The 11,843-nt window shown below is 41.1% G+C and overlaps 1 protein-coding gene across 1 annotated transcript in view; it reads right to left on the minus strand.

Annotated features, from left to right (window-relative positions):
• The window catches only part of C9orf72 (C9orf72-SMCR8 complex subunit), a 24,268-nt gene extending 17,893 nt beyond the window's left edge, over positions 1–6,375 (minus strand). Inside the window, 1 exon segment of the mRNA XM_019610695.2 lies at positions 6,181–6,375. The gene's annotated coding sequence lies outside the window, so the exon portion shown is untranslated.
• Positions 6,376–11,843: the final 5,468 nt, after the last annotated feature.

The raw sequence follows: 11,843 nt of genomic DNA on the forward strand, positions 1-11,843 counted from the left end.
AAAAACACAAAAAAACCCACCCAGATCTTGCACTCCCTTATCCCCAGCTAATCATTCCTACAGAAGAGGGAAGTGGGGAATTTCCACACTGTTCCTGTTAGTGGTTTAAGGCTGTAGTTTCACACCCGTGTTTAAACAGTGAAGTACACTTTGCACTCTCTATTGTGCTTACGGAGTCTCTTTCTTTACTACTTTTAACTTCTTAGAGGAACCAGATTTATTAGGAGCAGGAGGCCATGCAAATTTGAGTTTGACCTGTGAATATGAATTAATTCCACACAAATCTTCATATTGATTCTACTCGCATCTTCACTAGCGTGTACTTACTTTGAGGGGTGCTTTCATTATCTTGTTAATTCTTTACAGTTCACTAAATGCAGAGTTGTATAGACCTCTTAATTCATGTGACAGAAGGCAGCCTGCAATTCTAGAGCTGTTCAGTGTAAGTTAATATTCAGGTGGAACTTCAGGGTCCAAAATTTTGGAGAGACCAAGTATTTTTTTTTCCCAAGGGGACTCCTAGACTTTGTTCACCATCCTTTTTAATCAGCTGCAAAGGGTGATTTAATTTCTGAAAGATAAATGTGTGTATTCAATCCCATGAGCAAATGATGATGTTACTGACAGAAAACTAATGCAAACAACTAATGCCTGGTGGGAGAAGCATTTGATGATCTGAAGAATCAGATGATACACTGGGCATCCTGTGTCTGGAAAGATGACCTGAAGTTTTATACAAGAAAAATTCAGCTTTGTATGGGATAGATAGATAAGCTGTGTATTTAGGCAGCAAAGAAAATGAACCCCTGCTTAGTTGCTGAAACCACACTGCAATTCCTCTTAAGCTAGCACCTATTTAAGAAACAGAAAACCAAATTTAGTGTCTCTATATTGACACAGAAATAATTAAAATACCAAATTCCAGTTGTGATACAGTTTCTTTTATAAGAGAGCTGTGACCATGTGGGATTTGAGATGTTTTTTGTTGAATCAAGGTTGTTTTCCAAATACGGAGACAGTATCTGTCACAGTAAGCACCGGAGTAGCTTTATCATTTGACTTGTCCACTTTCATCTTTCTGCTTCTATTAACTTTATCTGTACACCAGATCAAGCTCATCTATCTGAAAACCAATTTCTTTTCTTCTGAATAGACAGACAGACAAAACAAATTTTGAAAATGATGTACAGAAGCAAGCATATATTATTATGTCATATTAAACTTAAGAATTATAAAATTGGACATAAACCAAAACATTTTAAAATAAGAGATGAATACTTTGGGAAATTCTCAAATCTGAAGTAACAGAAAGTTACTTCTGTGCATATTATGATGAAGAAGACAAGATGAAGTATAACAACATTTCTTATTAGCTTTCATAAACCACTTCTTCCTCAGGTTCACTTCTCCTCTTGAGTTTTACTTCTCTTTTCAAGGAAAACTGAGATATGTGTTGCTGAGAATTTGTGCCAATGTGCTGTTTTTAAAAGCTGTAGATAGCTCCTCTAGTTTTCCATGGCCAGGTTTGCTGCTGGCAATCAAGACAGCTTAGAGGAATTCTGAGCAAAGGAAATCTCATCCATTCCTCCATGACTTATGTAAATGATCCAGTGCTGTAATAGGGCAGATAGGCAGATTTGGGAAAAAAAATCAAATCCTCTCTATGAGTGCATTAGCTTTATATCTACTAAAGAGCACAAGAGTGCAAAGTTTGTAATGGACCTTACACCAGCCCTGAAAGGTTCTCCTGAACTTTGGGTAGCAAAACCCATGATGAGGAACTGCATTCCCTTACAATACAGAACAATTGAACAGGCTTAGTCAGGAAGTCTAACGTTCAGTGTACTCTTCTGTACCCTACAGTTTGTTCACGTAACAGTAGATTTATTTATTGGAAAACAGACATCAGGAAGGTAATAAAGGCAATATGAAATTATTTTGTCCTTTTTTTAAAGTTGGTAGATTTTCATTCTAAAACTATGTTGAAGACTAGATTGTTCAAATTTTGTACTGTCTTTCTGGATATGGAACATTTTCCTAAGCCTTGGCATATAAGCCTTTGAACATATGATATTCCTCTACTTCAAGGACTTTCTCATTCCAATTGTAACAGAAAATTGTAATTTCCAAAAATAGACTTCACGCTCCTTGTCCCACTTCCACTTGAAAAGCAGTCACTGATTTTAAAGATATCTGCTCCACTGCTAGAATTGTTACTATTCTACTCATTCATCCATCCTGCATTCACCTGCTCCGAAAGTAATGCCTCCTATTTATTTCCATGGGAACTACAACAGATACAAAGAGCACATTAACTCTATTTTGATGGGTTTCATTCTCAGCTATAAACCACTATTTTTTAACGTAGTCACCACCATTAGCTGTGAATTTTTACCAGCAATGGACAAGAGCCTGCATGCCGCACTTTTAACAATCTGTACCAGTGGAGGTGACCCACTGTCACCACTGTTGAAACACAGCACCCACTGCCTCACTGTGCTCACATACAGTGTTTGGTTTCTATAAATGTTCAGCAAGTGTCAAAGAATGACAATGGGTGCCATTTCTTCTACATGGAGAAATTCAGTTCCACACTTTTGCTTCATATGCGCTTCCATGTCAGTTGCTATTTTGTCAGATTGCCCCTCTGCTGCCATCTTCAACATGGCAAAAAAATATAATGGAATATTGTTGGCGACGTCCATCCTCTACTGCCATACACCAACATATACCTCTGATGTAATGGGCCAACATCATAAAATAGGAGGCATTACTTCTGAAGCAGCTTTTATACATATGGGGAGTGCTAAGTGTTCCTGAAGGAAAAATGCAACATAAAAAATTGTCATGTTGTCTCAAGATACACTGATGTACACTCTTGAAAAGAATGGCAACGCTGAATTTCAAATATTGCTTTGGAATGGGTAAGAAACTTGCTCTGCAGTCATGGGAAGCCATCTCCTGCCAAAGGCTGATATTGAGTTCTCTCATACACTATCTAAGATCAATATAGGTTTGGTGCAAGCTTTCCCACGGTAAAAGGTGGAAGAATTCCATTGTCAAGGGCTGTATCTCAAGGGCTGTATCAAGGTAAAGCAATAAGGTCATACTGCTACTGCTGTCTTTTGGCCCAGTCTGCTGTAGTGTCATCAAAGAGCAGCACTCTAAAAGCAGTTTATGTAAGACTTTATATAAAGTGAAGGTCCTTGATGGGACAGGAAAGTTTCCTTAAGAGTTATCCAAAGTCAGACTCAAACTCCAGAGCAGTCAGAAAATTCCTCCTTTTGTTGTCCAGTCTGAACCTAGAAGTTACTAAGAGGTCAGTCAACATCTCAGCTGCCACCAAAGCAGACATCATAAATATTCCTGATGAATTTTCTGCACATCCAGTTTTATGTAGTTTGTTTGACTGATTCACTGACTGTCACACATCTGATTGTTAATGTGTAAATCTGTAATAAACTATTTGCTTTTTGCTTGTCACCTTGACTAAACCTATCTATTCTTAGTGCCACTACTTATTTAAGTAATGTACAAAGCCAGTGAAATACCTTTGGTAACACAGTATGTACATCACACTAGATGATTCATCAATTAATGAACCCTAGGTACAATCTTTACCTGAAACAGAGAAAGTAAGGCTGGAGGCCAGAGATAATATCAGTTATGTCAAAACTGCTCTTGATGGATTTCTGCTTAACTTGATCAGCCTTGAAAATGTGGCATAATTTCCTTGTCCTTCATTTCAAAGGATTGCAATGAGAAACTACAGAATGTTTGGAAATCTGACAAAAGGCAAATATCTATATTAAAAGGTTATGGAAACCGAACAGGGATGTATCTAATCCTCCCTACGAAGGTAACTATCATGTTTCAGGTTTGAATACAATATTTCACCATGCTTTAAGTGTAAGTTGCTGTACTTCTTCTGCAATCATTTCCAGCTCTAGAGCTGTAGAAATGTTTAAATCATCATCATAATCAAATCATGATCCAAATGTTCACAGATTCATTAGCAATATGAAATTAATCAGCATTAAATGAACTATGCATTCAGGATCAATGTCAGCAGTACAACATAAAAACCATTTACTAAAGTCTTGCAAAACTTTAGTATATACTTAGAGATATTTATATGTATGATTCCAGAAGGTTAAATGATGTTCACAGATGTTGCCCCCCCAGTTAAATAGTTGACTAAGGTGTGAGTCACAAGCTCATGTCCTTTTCCTGTGTTCTGTGAGTGATGGGGTGCTCCAGTTGTCTCTCAAGCCCACTGACCCACCTGGTACTGAGGAAGCCCCATTCAAGACACATTCCAAAAGGATTAGTGGGCTATTTCCACGAACTACATAATGTCTGAGTGACATTATTTTCACTACATTCATTTCTGTGTCTGAAATAGCAGTGGCTGAAGTGTGATCACACATTTATGGAGCTATGAATGTTGAGCTAGTCTACAGCCAAGCTGTTTAGCTTGGCTTGTCTCACTGCCAGCTCACTGTAATCTCCACATGAGAATTCTATTGCTTTTATTAAGATATTTACAGGTGTTGAAGAATGTGATTTCTTTCTACTGACAAAAATATTGTAGAATCTAAAGTTCATGTCTTGTTAGAGCAGCATACTCATCTCTTTCCTGTTTATCCACCTATGTGGGACAGAAGATATCTCAGCTGGACTTTATGGAGAGCTTTAAGTACTTTCTTATGAGCTCATGGGTGTGCACCATTCTTTAGTTCTCTATTTGATCCAAACAATATTACTACAGCTATTTTCCTACAGATCCAACTCTAAAGAAATATATTCCACTCCACATAGCCAGGACAGACTAATGGTACATATTCAGGTATCCCTAGGCACATAGCACCTATCCCCATAGTCCTGTGGAGTAATTGGCAAACAGAAAATGACAGTAGTTCTTCATGGAGGATAGGTTGTTCTTGAGTGAACTAGCAGCTTTGGCTTCCTTGATCTCATGTTGAGACATTTAATTATCCAGCAGCCCTGTCCTCATATTGCTTTGGCTGAAGCTCCAGGTGCAGAAATATTGTATCTAAACTTTTAAGAGCTGCATGTTACTCAAGAGCCAGTCTTACAAAGAACTGGACTGGGCAGCCAAGAGAAACGATTTCTCGAGATCCCAGGAGCTGCCAAGTCGCATATCTTTTCCATATGGGAAAGTACTTAAAAATGCAGATACAGCTCAGCACTTTATCATTAGCTTGAAGGTGCCACATGCTGGAGTGTCTTTCAGCATGGGTGAGTGAAAACCAATTGTGTAATCACATGAAGATAGAGCTGCTGGCTGCATAGATTTCAAGACTGTTGAAGATGACCAAGTTTCTTCAAGCAACTATACGGCTGGCCAAACACAATTAACAAGCTCACTAAACTACGTGTAAAGAATTCTGAACAGTATATGTCAGTTTAATAATACAAGGAGGATATGCTTAAAATGATTACAGATACACTTGTTTGTCTCTTACAGCTAAGCCAAACACTGACGTGTTACACAGGAAAATCTTATATAGTCCATCGGATCTGTAGGAGCTGCAGGATTGAATCTCTGTTGAAGATAATTCTTCTTGTTTTTCTCTGCCTTTTTTGTTTGTTTGTTTGTTTGGTTTTTTTTTTTTTTGCATTTGAGTTTACTCCCAATGGAATCAGTGGCAAAAGTCTCCTTTTGATTTCCAGGAGAGGAAAACTAAGTCTTGAGGCAGAGCAAGATATTATTTACTTCAGCAGTCAATGACAGCTTTATCTTAGAACAACTGTGGTCACAGTTCAACACCGCCTTATAATGTGTGTTATTATTTTCATTGGAAAAAAAGGATTTGGTAGCTTTCTGCACCTCCTTCATTTGATCAGGCTCTGCAGTGTTGCATACAGAGCTTGGGAATAGAATCATGCTTTATGTCTGTGGCATTCTGTCTTAACTTTGATATTTACTTTCTCTGTCTTTATCTTTCAGACTTCCTTATCTTATTTGGTATGTTCAGACATTAGAGAGCAGGCCTTTTTGAGTGATACTGAATAAATATGTTGTAATTCATGAAATATTTGTTTTAGTGTAGTATTCAGCTCAACTTACAGAAGTTTCTGGTAGGTTTATGTCCTACAGAAGCTTTTTTTTTAACGTAATCTGGTAATTCACTTCCCAGAGTCACATACACTCACCCTTAAGTGCCTTCCCTTCCCACTGGAGCAGATTGGAGTTTATCCTGTAGAGCTGTAAGGAAAACACTGATGTTGTGCTTTATCTCTTCCTGCAGATACTGATCCTGTGTGACACTGTTCAAGTGCCCAGGCATTTCAAGGTTTCTCTAGGCGCATTTCCAAGGATCTTCCCCTATTTCCAGGAACTTTCCCAATTTTAGAAACCTGTCTGGGAGACAGAAAAAACTTGTCTGAATCCAGAGACAGAAGGACTCCATGTCAGGGAGTGAGGTTTCCCTAGCCAATAAGATAATGGCAGGGCTCAGTCCTGCATGTAAGGTGCAATGTGAGCATTCTGGGATTGCCCAACTGTGAGCTGAAGTGCCCTATTGCTGACGCCCAGGAGTGGTGCTGAGGAAGTGTGTGTGAGTCTGCTCACAGCACAGCCCTGCAGGCGCCTTGCAGGACTCTGCCTAATGCATTGCTCACCAAACCTCTTTATATTAGAGCACTAAAGTCTGCTTAATGTGTCTGAAGGGACAGAATAAAAATGCTCCACTGATTGTCATGTGTCATCACCTCATTACAAAAAGAGCAATTCTACTTTTAGGTGATTATGAAAATAATCAGCATTTTTAGAGAAGGTTCTGAATGTCTGAGGATTGGTTATGTCAGTGAAATACCACATCCAACATGATGTTGTTCAGGAAATAAAGAAAATATGCAGACAGAGGGAATGGAGAGCATATAGTAGTCACTTTCCTGTTCACAAGTGAGGAGAAGTGCAATTGAAAAATCAGGACTTTTGTCATGCTTTCTGTTTTGGCAGAGCTGTAGAACTTCAGGAGGAGCTCTGCCTGACTGAGTAGCATGGATAATATCTGAAGACACCAGTATAGCCAGGGAACAATAAAATTGTAGAAACACAGACCTAGCAGTGCTTTTATTTGTGACAAGAATTCATAAATTCACTGAATCTAAATATCACAGAAAGTCGTCTAATAAGTCTCTGAAAATTTTCAAGCAGGCTATCGACCCTTCACAGACTCACTGTGTTTTGTTTCCTTTGCTTTATAGAATCATAGAATCATTAAGCTTGGAAAAGACCTCTAAGATCAAGTCCAACCATCAGTGCATCCCCACCATGCCCACTAACCATGTCCCTCTGTGCCACATCTCCATGATTCTTAAACACCTCTAGGGATGGTGACTCCACCACTTCCCTGGATAGCCTGTTCCACAATCACATTCACTTTGCTCCGCCATAATATCGCAGTGAGAAGCATTTTGACAAAACACATCCCTTTCAAGGTTTGGTTAAACATCCTAACAAACAAAAGCCCTTCCAAATCTCCTGTCTCACTGAGGCTCTACTTAATAGAGCAAGGTAGAAATCCTTGTGTTTTCCTTAGAATACCTTTCCTTGCATTGAGACATCTGAGCCACCTGCAACTTGACCTAGGAGAGTGTGCCCATCAGAGCTGTGACTCAGCAGCACCATGTGTGGAAGGACTGACACGGCCATTCAAGGCCCTTGACTTGGTGCAGTCACTGGACAGGACCAGCAGCTGCCAGCAGAGTCCTGGCTGCAGATGGTGACTGCAGGCCTGGTGCTGGAGGTGCTGCAGCACAGCAATCGTGGAGCAATCCTCCAGGACTTCTTTATTGCCCTGTGAGGGACAGACTGAAGCATTTCTCTTCCTTGGTCATTAGCTGAGACTGGGCACCACAGTGTCACTTGAAGCATTTTCAGAGTGATTTCTATACACAGCTGAGCAGTGTGCCCTGCAGTCCCCATATGCTGCAGGAGAGCAATGCAGCAGTAGCCTTTACCAACAGCTGCATTTTGAAACTGTAGCTCTTTCTGCAGCCAGCTGAAGCCATCAATACTGCCAACATCAGATGTGCTGTGGGCTCTGAACACCTCTGTTTCCCAAAAGCCATTGAATGAGTGTTGATCAGGAACAGCCAACACTGATCTTACTATCCCTGTTCCATTTATTCTAAGATTTATTAATGGCAGAGACAGCAAGCCAATATTGGGAACAAAGATTAAATGGCAGCCATTTCTATCTGTTACTCAGCTTGTAAGATCAGAAATTCTGCTTTTAGAAATAAGTAGTTTTTCATCTTGGAAGCTACCTAGCTGTTCACAAACAGTAGGTATATGCCATCCATCAGTCATCCTTGCTGTTGAAGCAAGGCAAGAGGACTGCCCTGAGTTTTGCCCTGTTCTGATAATGCACTTTACAGGAAGCTTAATGTGGTGCAGGGCTAAATCTGCAGTTCTCATACTAGCAAAACACTTGAGAAAGACACCTTCTCATACGTTTGCTTTGTTGTATCAGTAAATGTAACAAAAGTGACAAGGAACAAGCACATCTCTTATTAAAATAAATATTTGAGATCAGAATCTGTAGCAGGAGTTAACAGCCTTAGCAAACAATATGTCTCTTGCTAGTGAGTGCAATGCAGCTCTGCTGCTAAGAGGTGCGCCAGATAGATGGGTAAGTGACAGCTCTTCATGGCAGCTCATATCTAGCATGTGGGGACTGGTTTCAGGGCTGGAAAAATGAGTCCACTACGGCTCAGATTGCAGTGTAGCCAAAGGACCAGGGAGCAGGCTTTTTGACTTGTTGGTTAAAGCATGCTTTTCACCTGGAAAAAAGCCCACACAGAGCACTTCTGGGAGCTCACATCTTCTCTGCCTTTCCAGAAACCCATCTAATATGCAGACAGTTCTTAATTGCAGTGCTTTTTTTGAGAATGCAGAAATCAACATACTAGTCTGGCCAAAGCTGTGTTCAGCAACGTTACCAGTATCAGTTGTTTGAAGTTGTATTAATAGTTAGAACACAGGTGTCATGGGAGTTTCTGTACTGCACAAGAACATACAGCAAAGAACTAGCACCTCATCTCCACAGCAGTTATATGAATTAAATGCTTGGCACACTCTGATGTCCTTATGTAAAGTGCACTTGCATTTAAACAGCTCCTACACACTGGAAATATGTATAGCAGAAGGGTTGTTACCTGGTGGATTCATCTCATACTCCCTTTGCTGTGCAGAAGCCAGGTGCCAGCCACTCAGAACAAGATGTGCTATGATGTTATTTTCCACCTCTAAAGGTGTAAGTAGGGTCTTGCTGAGCTTTGGGTGCTCAGCAAAGAGTCCAAGTGTGATCCACCTGCTCTCATCTACTTCCCTGCTGCAGTGCCATGCAGTTTTGCCAGGCTAGCAGAATGTTGCAATGGCTTGAAGCCAAAGAGTAGCACCCACTGTCACTGAACAAAGTGCATATTGACAGTGTCGAGGTCACATGCTTTCACTGTGGAATGCCATCTCACTGAATTTTAAGCATTGGAAGAGATCACTGCAGATCATCCCATCCAACTTTCTGCTAAAGCAGGTTCCCTACAACAGGTTGTCCAGGAAAGCATACAGGTGGATTTTGAATGTCTCCAGAGAAGAAGTACTCAGCAGGTGATGGATTGTCTGCCTACCAACTCCATATATAACTGTGTGCTGCTGATGTGGAAGTTGTTGTATTTGGTCTCTGACAGCATTGCATCCTGTGACTAGCATCCCTGACTCTGATCCATAACTACTGTATAGCAATACTGTGAGAGGTTGACCAGGTATTTTCATGTAAACTAGTTTATATCTGAGAAAACTACCTTGTACAAATGAGGCCACATATGAAAGTCAATTCAGTTTTTTGTTGATGGAAGAAACAGTTGAAATAGTAAACAGTGCTAGTGCTGCAGAACACATATGTCTAGGCAGGAAGCAGCACCATTATTGTTATCTACTCTTTGTAATCATTATGCTCTCTTCAAGATTGCAGAGGAGGTCAGTCACATTAAGCTTAATGTCATCCTGCAGTGATTAATTGCAGTCATGCCTAATCTCAGTCAGGAGCCGGTAATGAGCCACTTACATTTTCCCATTCAAATATTTCTGTTGAGCTTTTTGTAAGTGTGCAAATTAATCTAAATATTATGCTCAACAGGTGAAGGCACTTCACTATGCAAAAGCAGTGTCCTGAGTCAGCCAGGTGGGAGGAAGAAAACTTACACTGCATCAGGAGTCAAGAAGGTGAAGTAGGAGAGCAGAGGCCATGTGGGTCTGGCTGTGGGATGCTCCTACATGCAGGGAAGCCAGCAGAGTGCACTGTGAAGAGGAAGCTGGTCCATTATAGATAGTGAAACTGAGTACAAACTTGCACTAAGCTGAATGGTGCAGTCTGTATTATGGAAGAAAGAGATGTCATCCAGAGAGATCTCGACAGGCTTGAAAAGTCGGCCCATAAAAATATTCAGTAAAACCAAGTGCAATGTGTTGCACTTGGGTCTGATCAATCCCAGGTATGTCTGCAGAGTGAGAGAAGAACTCATTGAAAGCAGTACTGGGGAGAAGGACCTGGGGCTGCTGGTGGATGGACCACTCAATGTGAGCCAGCAGTTTGCAGCCCAAAAGGCCAACAGCATCCTACGCTGCATCAAAAGAGAGGTCCCCCATGGGGAGAAGAGGGGATTGTTCGCCTCTGCTCTACCCTCATAAATCCCAGTCTATACTATGTACAGGCCTGGCGCCCCCAACACAAGAAGGTTGTGGAGCTGTTGCAGTGTGTCCAGTGGAGGGTCATGGGGATGATCAGAGGGCTGGAACACCTCTCCTGTCCAAAGAGGTTGAGGGAGTTGAGCTCATTTAGCTTGGAGAAGAGAAGACTCTGGGGAGACCTCATTGCGACCTTTCAGTACTTGAGGAGAGCTTACAAACAGGAGGAGATTGACTTTTTATGTGATCTGAAAGTGATAGGACAAGAGTAAAGGGCTTTGTACAAGGGGAAATTTAGGTTAGAGGTTAGGAAAAAATTCTTTACTCACGGGTTGGTGAGGCACTGGCAAAGCCCACAGACTTCGTGGATGCCTCATCCCTGGTGGTGTTCAAAGCCAGGTTGGATGGAACCTCGGGCAGTTTGGTTGGCAATCTTGCCCACAGCAGGCGACTTGGAACAGGATGATTTTCACAGTCCCTTCCACCCTAGGCCATTCTATGATTCTGTGATTTATCCAAAAGTTTTTTGTGTTGAATGTAGCCTTAAACAAAGAACCTGAGTACAACTGTGCCACATGCAGTATCCACTCCAAATCCCTCCTGCCCCATCTCCACTTGTTTATTAAAAACATTTGTAATAATGCTGTATTAGGAGTTACAACTCTAGTTTGTTTTTTACTTAGAGCTGGCTTGCTTTAAGGGTAATCTTAAATTAGTTATGTAAGAAGTGAAGCATTTCATAGAATCATAGAATCACCAAGGTTGGAAAAGTCCTAAAAGATCATCCAGTTCACCTGCCACCAATAGCTCCCACTGAACCATGTCCCTCAACACAGCATCCAGTCTTTCCTTCAACACCCCCAGGGTTGGCGACTCCACCACCTCCCTGGGCAGTCCATTCCAGTGCCTGACCACCCTTTCTGAAAAGTAATACTTCCTGATGTCCGGCTTGAATCTCCCCTGCTGTAGCTTGAAACCATTCCCTCTGGTCCTATCACTAATGACACAAGAGAAGAGGCCGACCCCCAGCTCACTACAACCTCCCTTCAGGAAGTTATAGAGAGCAGTGAGGTCTCCCCTGAGCCTCCTCTTCTCCAGGCTGAACATTCCCAGCTCCTTCAGC

This window comes from Meleagris gallopavo, chromosome Z (assembly GCF_000146605.3).
Source record: "Meleagris gallopavo isolate NT-WF06-2002-E0010 breed Aviagen turkey brand Nicholas breeding stock chromosome Z, Turkey_5.1, whole genome shotgun sequence".
NCBI classification, from domain to species: Eukaryota; Metazoa; Chordata; class Aves; order Galliformes; family Phasianidae; genus Meleagris; species Meleagris gallopavo.